We start from the raw sequence: 13173 nt of genomic DNA on the forward strand, positions 1-13173 counted from the left end.
CTGTGAATTGTCGCTCGGTACGCGCGCACTTTATCGCGTCTCGTTATAACGGATCTCACTGTAGATCGTTGTCTCGATGTAAAAATTAAAAAAAGAATTGTTATTCTATATTTTCGACTTCTTTTTTCGCGCAGAATCAACCCCTTCCCGCTTGTACCACCAGTTACCAACCACCCTGTACAATATATATCATAATATATAACATAACTGTACTTTACCTTCAATGTAAATTGGCAAATTTTGAGAAAAAAATTATAAAAGAAATGTAAGAATGATATTTACAAAATTCAAAACGGAACATACCACCAGTTACCAACCACCCTGTATATACATACATGAATATACTGGGTTGGCAACTAAGTAATTGCGGAGTTTGTCAATATCACCTAATGACAAAATCCGCAATCACTTAGTTGCCAACCAAATATATTTAATCCCTTAACCTACAATTTACGTTCGAGAATTTTGGGCCGAAAACGTAAACAAACTATTATATATTATATTATACATTATATTTGGCCCGATCATCGTACTACGGGCTATGCCCGTAATTATAGGTTAAGAGGTTAACTAACGCGTATTCTACGAAAAATAAGTGTCCATATCGTCTTCCAGGAGAAGTTTGGAAAAGTACATTTACACCGACAGGTCTATGAGTATTTGTACTCTTCCAAACACCGTGGGTCTTCAATGTTGATAACAGTCGTTCTATTCGATACAGACTGTTCCAAAGTGTATACACCAAGTGTATATACACGCTCTGAATGATAAATTTAGCATTGACCAAGGTAGAAGTAAGATTCCAACTGCAAATTCAAGAGGAGAGACATGGAATTTTTGTAGTTAACGCGAGTGGTCAAATTGATGGTCGTGCTGATTCAGACAACGTGATCCGATAGACCATCGCGTCACGAGCGTAGCTGGGAGGTGCAGTATCTTGTTGAAGATAAAAAGATTGCTGCTCGCTTTTAAAAGCATGTCACGAGTACGTGGTGTGACAAATTCCTGCAGCGGAGTTCGTGCATAGCGTGCGTAAATTATTTATTTTTTTAAACATACGCGCAATAAGATTCGCGTAATGTTACATTTTCAATTCATTCTACGTTTCAATTCATTTTGCAAAGACCTCTGGTCGGTGAATGCGTTACGTATCAAACGCTAGTTTCGATAAATCTTGGACGTGTGACGACGTGCCCGGTACGTACTGAACATTAGCATGATTATCACGGCATAATTGAAATGTGGACAGAAGATCTCAGTGTCGAGAGTACAAGAGATTACACGAGTGACGCTGAGATCGGAAATCCAGGTCAGATGAGACGGCGGTCTATTATGCTCGAGGGTGCTGATGAAAGATTGCTGGGGAATTTGGTTAACGAGCAGTTCTGGCGAACAATTATACCAGGTTAAATCGATCCGTTCTAATCGGATCCATCGATTAACGAGATTCAACGAAGAAAAAGGGAAACGAGTCGTTTCACATCCGAGTGACTCGTTAAGACGGAAATTCCTGGTGCTTCGCAGCATTTCAAAGAACAGTAATATCTCTGTTGTTTCATCGATGCTTAATTGCACGACTGAGTTACCGCACAGATATCTATGCGATCCACTAATAGACAATATAGTTTAACACGCTGACTGCCACGTCACCCATATTCGGGTGACAACCAAATTTCCGATGGTGTCGCGTCGCCCATATTCGGATGACAACCAAATTTCCGATGGTGTCGTGTCCCCCATATTCGGGTGACAACCAAATTTCCCATGGTGTCGCGTCACCCATATTCGGGTGACAATCGAGTTTTCGATGGTATCGCGTCGCCCATATTCAGGTGACAACCAAGTTTCCCATGGTGTCGCGTCGCCCATATTCGGGTGACAACCAAATTTCCGATGGTGTCGCGTCACCCATATTCGGGTGACAACCAAATTTCCGATGGTGTCGCGTCGCCCATATTCGGGTGACAACCAAATTTCCTATGGTGTCGCGTCACCCATATTCGGGTGACAACCAAGTTTTCGATGGTGTCGCGTCACCCATATTCGGGTGACAATCAAGTTTTCGATGGTGTCGCGTCACCCGAATTCGGCTGATGATTACTTGCGAAGGATCGTCGTAGGTATTTGAAAAGATATTCCACAGGAAGTAATAAAACTATTGAATTGTTATAAAAGTAATACGAAAATGAAGTAATACGAGTAATGAGTTCATTAAGAAAATTGTTTAACTAAACTTTGAAGCATTCTATACATAGCTGAGTTTGGTCGGGACAATTTCGACAATAAGTTGTCGTTTTCTTTAAATTCTCCCGTGTCTTTGATCCGTCCGTTCGACGTCTTTTACCTGCATAACATAGTTTGCACGCGCGTCTAATGCTTCTTTTGCAATCATTTTTCCGAACGGCGATATTATGCTGACTCCGTCGAAGACGAGGACTTTTTGTATTTTCAGACAACCTTAATAATTTTCCAGCTAATAATTCTCTAAATCTTCTAATATTTACATCCTTCCTTGTTACAATTTGATACAAGTAAGTTTATTATTTCGTCATCAACGAACAGCTCGAACACGTCATATGGATTGACATGGCCAGGTAATTGCCCAATGAGGCCGTCTGTCTCAGGAAAAGGAAATGACTTCTGCCGACCACTAAATTCATTCCATTAGCCAAATTGAATTGTACTTTCCCCGGTATCGTCAGTTCTTCTTTCTTCCTCAATGACCAATTCTTGTAAAATCTCGTCAACACTATCTTCATTATATTCACTATCACTACGACTGCACTTATCAATATCCGAATCAGAGTCAGACGATGTAATTCTATTTATATTTCTATTTCTAGGAAATCTGATTTCTTCCTTATCGCTGCTATCCGAATTTGTGTAAGCCTCGTAAAAGCTTTCTCCTTCACTGCTATTTGACTCGCTAAGAAATAAGTTTTCCATTCTTTCTTTTCGACATTTTAACGAATTAAGGCAGAGATTTTAAGTTATCTAAAATATCAGTGGGAGTACCTGGCAGAGTACGCTTTGTACAGCGGCACTCGTGACCCGAAGGAGATTTCGTTGAAAACACGAGTAATTATTAATTAATAAACATTACTTACAAATATTGAAAATCATGATAATCTTCTGAAAGTTTGTCGTCTCGTTACGACTACTGTTTTTTGTATCGTCCATTAACGATATTACTACGTTTGCTGTAAAAAGGAGACGGCGATCTATTCCTGGAATATCGTAGAATAATTAAAATTTTAGTAGCTCGATGTTTCGTAACGTCTTACTTTTTTCACGTAGTTGATTGAACCGAACGTATCTATAGTAGCAACTATAAATACTCGAAAGCAATAAATGTTTTCGCAATCGGCTGCGCGAAGACTGTTAAAAACTCCAGACAATTTACACCTACACGGTACACAGTACCCATCTCTTTTCTAAAGCGAATATTCGTTTGGAGGAGAATTTCGGAATTCGAATAGTCCCATTCAAGTTGGCGAAATGAAGAAAGGTAGATTACAAGAGATACGTAAAGCAAGGTCGATTAATTTTTGTCTGAGAAATTACAGAAAATGCAACACCTTGTTTTACATAGATATTAAATCCAATGAATCTGTAATAATGAGAAAAGTATGAAGAAAAGCGAAGCAACTGCAAAAGGGGCCATATAAAAAGCGTGTCGACGCTGTGAAAAGCGAAGAAACTGTGAAATAGAGGGTAAAGAAAACTCGGTAGAATGCGTCCTTAGTACCGTTAGCTGGGCTCATTGTTCTTCTTCCCACTTCGTTCCTTTCTTCCTTCCTTTTTATTTTTTCAAGCTACATCGGAGAAAGTTTGAAAAAGCGCGAGATAGAAGTTTCGAACAATACATTTCTTTGACAACAGTTTAGCCAAGTTTCGAATACTTCGTTCATGGCTTTCTATTTATACCTTTGCAGCATTTTCATCGATTGTGTAAACGAGTAAAAAAAATAACACTTCGTCAATGTATTAGCAAAGCTCGTAAGAAGCGAACAAAACATCGGTTTACATTTATTAACGCTAGAAACACCAGTCGGGTCATTTTGACCCATTAGCGAATCGATAAAAGTGGTTTCGCTAATAACTACACCGCCAACTTTTATGCAAATTCACGTTTTCGACGGTATGATTTAAAAAAATCGAACCTCGATAACAAATTGTTTCACCTACCAGCTATTATACAGCACTGTACTTCAGTTTTTCATATATTTTACATATTTCCTCGTATTCTCTGCATTCCGTGGAATTTCGCACTTTCAAATTTCCCATAAATCCATGGAAATTCACAGTCTACTAATAACTACTCGAATTTGGATATTTTACATATTCTTCTATAACATATACAACTGTACCTCGTTGAGATATGTATAATTTTCTGTGCTGGACTAGGTTAAGCGCGTAGTAGAGATACTTGTACGTGAATATTAGTGTGTGGAAGTATGTGTGTCCGAAGCGTCTCGAAAACAGATGAATGTAAACTCCACAGTCGGTTAAGGGTCGTCGAAGAGTCGGTTTACAGTCGAGAAAATGCTGAGACGCGTGCAAATGTGTATCGATGAATATATAAGGAATCGTCCATGAAATAAATACATTATTATTTTATTATTAATCCTCAGTGTAGATTTAGTGTTCCTATAACATTATTTCGACCTCGAAGATCCACAATTCTCAACATACCTAATATGAAACTGAACGAGTATGCGAGAAACTCAGTCGACGACAGAATAAAATATTTCGTTAAAATAAAGGGACAAGCACATTCGCATTTCAGATTCGCTTGGAAATCTGTCGTCGAACGCAGTCGATCGTTGTGTCTGAAAGCTTACAAAAGTTTTCGATAGGCGATATTTAAATGGCGAAATGTTCTAGCGAAGATAAATTGAAAAATATTACTTTTCCACGATTTATCGTTGAACGTGTTTGTTTCCGAGTGGTCGAAAGAGACCTACCGTTGATTTTATTTCCTTCTTAATGCAATTGCAACTTGTTCGAGCAATATGCAGCATGTCGATGATGCTGTTATTGGGCGACGACGATGATACGGAACTACATATATCGTGGCGACGATTACAAAGGAGACAACGATAATAAAAAATGTGTCCGATGTATTCGCTGTTTTCCTTGGGATCACGAAGAATCTGCTTTATGTGCATCATTCACACGTTCAACGTGTAGAAAACAAAGAAAATTAACATGTCGGGTTAACATTAGAATTTAAGGCGCGTAACGATTCTTCGTTTGAATTAGCCATCGTTTTACGAAACAGAGATTATATTTACGCGAATATACAAGATTTTACAAAATATTATGAATATTGAGTTTAATGAACGATAAGATTAACGAACGATAAGTTTAACTAATGATTAGATTAAAGAATAATAAGTTTAACGAATAATAAGAGTAACGAATAATATGTTTTACGAATAATAAATTTAACGAATAATGAGATTAACGATTAATAGGTTTTACGAATAACCAATTTAATTAACGCTATTAACAATGTTCCGGGGTTCAAACGAATCCACGGTCAACGGGATAACTCTTTACTATGCGTAGAATAATTTTAAACACAAAAAAATACGATTGCCGAGACACTCGGTAAATTGCTCGATGTATCACTTTCCAAGGCGATCACACGAACGAATATCCGATGAAAATCTTTTTCGCTGTACGACTGCGTTTTCTTTGTTATATGCTCGTTGGAGGCATCGAGAAGGTTCCAATCGTCGTTGCTAGGCAGTTTCTGTCAAAAGTTTGTTGTATACTCTTTGGAAGCATCGAGAAAGATCCAAACGCCGTTGCTAGGCAGTTTCTGTCTGGAGTTTGATTCCTAATACAACGTGTGTCCCATTATATCGACATCTCCAAAGTACAATTCTATGTGATTTCTAGGGAGAACTATACAACCGATCCACACCTTCGTCAGGCAAAACGTTTATCCCGTGACCGTGGCTACGTTCGGCGACCAGTTGTCACCTCGAAACCACTTTCGCTTTCACAAATATCAAGCAATTACAAATGACAATTGCTTAATTACAGCTATGATAAAATCTAGGCTAAAGCATTAGAAGACTTCCTCAAAATTGCAAAGGGAAGGCTCCGGTTTTCCTTTCATCTCCGACATATATGAATCAAAATAGAATATATAAAGTATATTTTATATAACATTTTTCATGTCCCACTCTTTTCTTAACCATCACATTTTATTTCAGACAATTTTCTCAGACTTTTCTTCTAAACCTCTACCAAGCTGCATATAATTTTTTACTTTCCTCTTTTTTTACCCCCTCCCCCTCATACGAAGCGCGATCAAAAAGGTCGTTGAATTTTTTTCTTATTTGAGAAAATATTTATTTGTTCGTCTATATTTAAGTTATTCCCTTTGAATATGTTGAAGTAACTAATTCAAGAAAGCTCTACATCTTTATTTATGTATATCCGTGACCTAGAGACGTGCATTACGCAGAAAATAGAATTTAGTGAAACAAAATAATTCTAAATAAGAAGAGGTGCATATTATTGTTCCCTTGAATATACATTTGTTTTGGGTTACGAGGTCTAGGAACAAAGGAACTAATAAATAGATTTCTATTTCTGTTCCTTGTAGCTTTTCGTCAAAACTATAAGGTTAATTTTCTTGGTAATGTCCTTTTGCTATAAATGAACGTGCTCCCTATCGATTCTATTGTATAGTGACACTAAGACAGTAAGGATCTGAATCAGCAGAAACTTATACTTATACATTATACTTATACTTATACCTGTATTTATTTAAATATATTTTTCTATTACAAATTTATCCACTTCTTCTTCTACCAGTCAACCTCAACAGAATACAGTATATTTTTGCCAGCGTGTCTTTTGTCATGAACGCATTTCTGAAAGCACTTTCTTCCATAGTGCATAGTTCGTGTGGAAGCATCGAGAAAGATCCAAACGCCGTTGCTAGGCAGTTTCTGTCTGGAGTTTGATTCCTAATACAACGTGTGTCCCATTATATCGACATCTCCAAAGTACAATTCTATGTGATTTCTAGGGAGAACTATACAACCGATCCACACCTTCGTCAGGCAAAACGTTTATCCCGTGACCGTGGCTACGTTCGGCGACTAGTTGTCACCTCGAACCCACTTTCGCTATCACAAATATCGAACAATTACAAATGACAACAATTGCTTAATTACAGCTACGATAAAATCTAGGCTAAAGCATTAGAAGACTTTCCCAAAATTGCAAAGGGAAGACTCCGGTTTTCCCTTCATCTCCGACAAATATATTACGATAGGAAATATTTCTTTGTTATTTTTCATTTAAATAAACATAATATCGCGTCTTTTTTTTTTTTAATCGAAACAACTATGCGTTCGTCGTAGTAAAAACAAAGATTCTTGAGATTTCTTTGCTTTCGCTATTTTTCCAGGTGCACGTTCGTTATAACTTTTTACCATAACTTCGAGACGCTTGATCTTTCGCATAGTCGTCTATTAACACGTACAGTGTCTACCGATTTTATCGCGTTTCGACGATAGTCTGATCGAAGAAAAGAAAGCATGTTGCTCTTTCTGTGGAAGCTTTTAAAATCAGCTGTCCCGTAGCACATTCCGTGAATTGTTGAATCTTGTTATCGTAAACGCATGAAAATCAGCAGCCTAATCGTAAGCGTTTAAGCACTTTCGCGAAGCAGTATAAATGGTCGATTTAAAATATCGATCACCGTTTAAACTTTCATATCTTTGTCGCCTGCTTCGCCTCCCGTCGAATTCCAGCCCTATCTATCCCTCAATTTATCCATTATACTGTGTAATTTCCCTTGAAAGTTTCCTCGATCAATCCAGCCGCGGCGCATGGAAATACGAACGCGATGATAAAAGATAAAAACGAGCGTATTCTCCTCTAACTGTTTTTCAATGGAGACCGCATTTTCCGGCAGGTTGCTACGAATCAAATATAAATCGATTGAGCACAAGCTGCAACCACACTGAATAGAAATGTTGTGCAAGCATTTCGCTGCTAATTCACGGATCGTTCGATCGCCGTTTCGTTCTCTTTTCAACGAATCACAGTATCGTCGATCCAGCAGCCTTTTATTTTTACTTCTTCGTGCCAATTATTGAAAACCAGGCTGTTTTCGTCGTCAGTGGAATTTGTTACCGGATGCCAATCAACCAGCGCAGATAACTTCAATTATTCTCTCCAATCGACGGAATAATCCTGTCGTTTCGAAACCTTCCTTTTGTTCCATTTTTTTCCTTTTTTTCCAATATGAAAATATTTGTTCTGCCTATTTAAATCGCATCCACCGTTTATGATCATTAACCGCATCTTTGGTACTTTAACACTTAACCGACCGCTAGCGGTTCAACAGCATACGCACGTCCGACCGGCAGCTCAGCCGCAGATTCCCCTGGCGCCGGGTCTGTTTCGCTTTAGACTCTCCAATACCATTCTTTTCGTTTATCGCGAACGGTATGTTTTTCAAATTGGTATAAAACCGTGGGAGCTTACAAAGCAACGCAACTGACGTAGCCGAGCAAGGTATCTTAGTACTAAATAACAAATAACTGCTCAAATAATGAGAAAGATTGTTGGCGACAAAAAGCCGATTAATAGGCTGTCCGTCGGTAAGCGTTGGCGACAAAAGCCGATTAATAGGCTATCGATCGGTAAGCGTTGGCGACAAAAGCCGATTAATCGGCTATCAGTCGTTAAAGTGTCAAATTCGATTTGTTAAATTTGTTCTTGATCTTATTTGCCTTGTTAGGCATCTCGGTGATTTCTACAGGGTGATTCTACGCGAAAAAAGAAGTCGAAGATATAGAATACAAATTTTTTTTTTTATTTTTCCATCGAGACAACGAACTACAGTGAGATCCGTTATAACGTACAGCACGCGTACCGAGCGAAAATTCAAAGTCGATTTTCTCGAAAACAAAGCCTCGAAGGAAAAATTTTTATTCCACATTTTCGACTGCTTTTTTCGCGTAGAATCACCCCCTTTCGGCTTGTACCACCAGTTACCAACCACCCTGTATACGTCCATACGTTAAATTTAATGTCGTTAATAAATTGTTAATACTGAAGAAAAAACAGAAAACTAATGATAAAAAGCAGTAGTTGTATACTATCTCCATTACCCTGTATATTTTCCGCACTGGACAATTATACGTTCGATCGCCAGTGGAACGTGGCAAGTTTCGCATCTTGGTGGATCCTTTTGTTCCATTAAGTACAAGCGTGTTATTCTTGTGTGTCCTATTGGAAGTCGTGTTACAATCGTTTGTTCTCCTCTACCCAAAACACGTTTCCGTCTTTTCTTATTTACATTGCCCATGATTTTGTCCACGTTCGTTTATCTTCCCTTTTTCCAGCGAGTCGTGTTTCTCTTTTTCTTTGATTATTTTCGTCACGTCTTTCGCGATATCTTCGTATACCGCGACTCTACTCGCTTCACTGTTTGTTCATCGACGCCTGGCTTCTGCTAATTCATTGCCTCCTACTCCTTGATAGGATGGTAATCGTGCAATGACAATGACACAACACGTACAATGATTCTCCATAAGCCAGCCTCTGGTTCCTTCTCGCAACAAAATCAAACGCCTCTTTTAAGAATCAAGTTTGATCAGGCGAAATTATACTCGTTCGTACCTTTAGGTAGATAGAAATGATTTTGCGAGAAAGCGCGCGTTTCTAATCTCTCTGATAAGTCAGATACGCAAAATTCGATGGATGACACGCACGTAGAGACTTGCGTAACAACAGATAGACTTTCGTGACCGACTGTGTATTTTTGTTCTTTTATTATGGCCACACGCACCCACACTAGGCCGCAATTTCACTTAATTATGGTTTCACCGTGACGCACCATGCAGGACAAAGGCTTTAATTTCAAGGCGCAATCGATAACGCGAGAAATTCGTTGCCAGGCTGAAGAGCGTTTTCTACACCGGATTGCAGCGGGCTTGCATATAGTGCACTTAACATCAATAAAGCTAGCCTGATATTACCACGCAGAATGCTATAACAACCAGCGAAATCTCGTGTAACATATTTAAGTTTCAATTGGAATTTAAATCAAGCACGCAAATCATTTAACGATACGTCGGTGCAGAGAATTTATCCGACGTTTCGCAATCGAATTATATACGTTGTCGTTTCGTATTTCTACGCTGGATTTTTTAATTTACACCTTTATAAATCCTAGTGTAACAGACTTGAACGACCACTTTGATTAGTCGGTCCGCTCGTGGAATTTTACATTTCAACATAAATGCATAAAGCTGACTCTATTAACATACTCGTAAACACGTGGCCGATCTGCACGAAATCAGTGACCCAAATATCGCGCATTTCCCCAGCGAACGCGGCAGATCAATCTGCGTATTAATTTCAACAAAATTCACCGGAGAACGTGTTTCTTTCGTCTCGTAGCCTGTTTCCATCGGTTACACGTCGCTTACTTTCCATATTTTATAGCCAGCGTGCCATTCGCTATCCTCGTCTCCGCGGAGATATGAAAAGTTAAAAGCACCTTTTAAGTTTCAAATAATGATGGCATATTTTTCACTGCACTCGTTAAGTGGAAATAGCACCGATATCTACGCTCGACGTATACACCTTCCGTGATATATGGCTGCAGTGTACAGATCTGATGATATATAGCCCAATCATATCGATAGCGTGTAGTTAAGTAAGAAACATAATCTCCTATCGTATGTGAGCTATGTACGCTATGATTTAGAAGTTTAGAATTATTTTAAATTCAACAGCTGAAAATTGAAAAAAAAAGAAATAGATTTTAGTTTAAAACCTTGTTAGGTAAGTTTGTACAGTTTACTTAAACTATTTTTACAATATTTTCAGAAGCTTCTCTTACGTTGAAAATACATGTAACGTGCAAAGTGTTTAATGGGTTTCTGTATAACGCTTTTATCCGCGTTATAAAATTTTCAAAAATGTTGAAATATAGCAAGGGATATAATTTATTAATCGCTGTCGCGACGATATTACGATAAAATGCACGAAGGTTTTAACGTTGAAACGTTTGTACGTATGTCGCGGAATATCCGCAGGAAATTTCCTGATAACTGTAAAGTATATGAAAAATATTTGCTAAACTTTGTGAACACGAAACGTCATTTATATGATACGCCAAGGTATATTTATCTTCCATCGTCTCTGTATCCGTCTTTCATATTTTGCTTCTGAAATAAAATAGAATCCCGAGATACGCATAAGTTGTTCGTGACAAAAGATTTAAGTATCGGAGGAACAGGAGCGAAATTTAAGCAAAACAAAATACAGTAATGTCTCGATAATTATCGGCCATGACGTTCCTCGCAATTACCTGGTTGTCATCTCCATCGCTATAGGAGCCCTATTGTCGCTCAAGGAGCCATAGTCTTCCCCTTGATACACCACGAAACTCGAGGAGCGAGTAGTGTAACTTAATACGAATTCAAGCACTCACGAGACGATATTAATCCGATAATGAAAATGTTGTATTTTCAAAACTTTGTGAATTAAACTTTTACCAACGTCTTTGTGAGATCTTTCTGATTAAAGTAACACCAAACACGATATACTTTAAATCACATTTACCTATATATTTAATAGGCGAAAGAAAATAAGTTAGCGTCATTAACTAGTTAGCTGCTGCGACCTCGTTGAAATGCGAGTACCTAAAATGTGTCGCTAAAAGAAAGACGAGTATACTCGTCAAACACAGAGTATGCGTGACTGTTATAATATACAATTAAGTTGTGATGAAACGACTGTTTTATCTTTTAATTCTATTACTGACAGGGCTCGTCATAACACAAAATATTGCCATTTCCTCGTGACGAGTATACTCGTCATAAAACAGCTAACTGGCTAAATAAGCAGATATGCTTCGAATTATATAGTGTTTTGTTTTATTTCAACTCATTGAAAAGCGTGTACCTAAAATGTGTCGTTAAAAGAAAGCAAGGACGAGTATACTCGTCAAACACAGAGTATGCGTGACTGTTATAATATACAATTAAGTTGTGATGAAACGACTGTTTTATCTTTTAATTCTATTACTGACAGGGCTCTTCATAACACAAAATATTGCCATTTCCTCGTGACGAGTATATTCGTCATAAAACAGCTAACTGGTTAAATAAGCAGATGTGCTTCAAATTATATAGTGTTTGGTTTTGCTTTAACCAGAAGAATCTCACGACTGCATTTATAAAAATTTTATTCAACGAAAATTAGAAATAAAATGTCTCATCGTTCAATAAGTATTGCTTAAACGATATGTTTCTTTTCATCAAGCCGACTCGCAGACCTGTTTCTCTTTCACTCGCGCTATTCTTCCTTACGTTCGGCGAAACACCGGGCCGTATCTATACTTAGAACCAAGTCCTGTACGCGATAATTGCTGGGCGTGGATCCCGATTTTCAAGCAATTATCGAGACATTGCTGTACACCTATATGAAGAAAAAGGCCGTATCGCAATTAGGAATAAAGAGGAAGAAGAAGAAGAAGAAAAGGGAAATAGAAGAGAGTTAAGGTAAGATCGGAAGGAGCCTTTTAGTTAAAACCTTTTCTTGGTTAAAAATCTACTGTACCATTAAATATTATTGTTGGAAAACTTACATATTTCCAAGCTACGATAAATGGTTGATGTTTTCATAAAATAGTAACAGTAATGGTAATAATACTTTATCATATATCAGACTTTACGTCCATTAGAGGGAGGTTCCTTGACCTTAAAACATACATTAAACATTACATTGCATATACAGTAATAATATACAATATAATACAGTATATAGAGTATAATATACAATAATGTGATATGCACAAACATAAACTATAATACTTGTAATATTGTACAGTGGCTCTTCTTTAATTATATCGTACTATACTCATTGTTATATATCATCTGACTTGAGTATACTAATTATTCTAGTAATAAAATCTCTTTTCTCGCCTTTAAAATACGCGATACGATATTTAAATCATCGTCTTTTGCACGAATAATAAATACAGAGATAGAGCTATGCTTAAATATTAATGCGAGTAACTGTGTAAGATAAGAGGAAAAGGGATTCTAAAGACACGAAACTTAACCCATCTACAACGTCCGTGTAATCACTGCTTTCACGATGCTGGAAAGAAACTTA

At 37.6% G+C, this 13173-nt stretch overlaps 2 protein-coding genes, 1 long non-coding RNA gene and 1 pseudogene across 3 annotated transcripts in view; 1 reads left to right on the plus strand and 3 right to left on the minus strand.

Annotated features, from left to right (window-relative positions):
- Positions 1–9635, plus strand: part of LOC117151759 — a 21361-nt gene extending 11726 nt beyond the window's left edge. Inside the window, exons 2-3 of the long non-coding RNA XR_004461871.1 lie at positions 4457–4461; positions 9626–9635. This is a non-coding gene — a long non-coding RNA (uncharacterized LOC117151759). The remainder of the gene's footprint in view (positions 1–4456; positions 4462–9625) is intronic.
- Positions 1–13173, minus strand: part of LOC100745864 (NACHT domain- and WD repeat-containing protein 1) — a 50505-nt gene that overhangs the window by 27249 nt on the left and 10083 nt on the right. The window lies entirely within an intron of this gene.
- On the minus strand, positions 2240–3075 carry LOC112212980 (annotated as a pseudogene).
- Positions 2291–13173, minus strand: part of LOC100743314 (rap1 GTPase-GDP dissociation stimulator 1-B) — a 26396-nt gene continuing 15513 nt past the window's right edge. The window contains exons 12-13 of the transcript XR_001102353.3: positions 7399–7405; positions 2291–2306 (exon numbers count right to left, since the gene is read on the minus strand). The gene's annotated coding sequence lies outside the window, so the exon portion shown is untranslated. The remainder of the gene's footprint in view (positions 2307–7398; positions 7406–13173) is intronic.

The sequence above is a fragment of the Bombus impatiens genome, unplaced genomic scaffold (genome assembly GCF_000188095.3).
Source record: "Bombus impatiens unplaced genomic scaffold, BIMP_2.2 scf_0417, whole genome shotgun sequence".
NCBI classification, from domain to species: domain Eukaryota; kingdom Metazoa; phylum Arthropoda; class Insecta; order Hymenoptera; family Apidae; genus Bombus; species Bombus impatiens.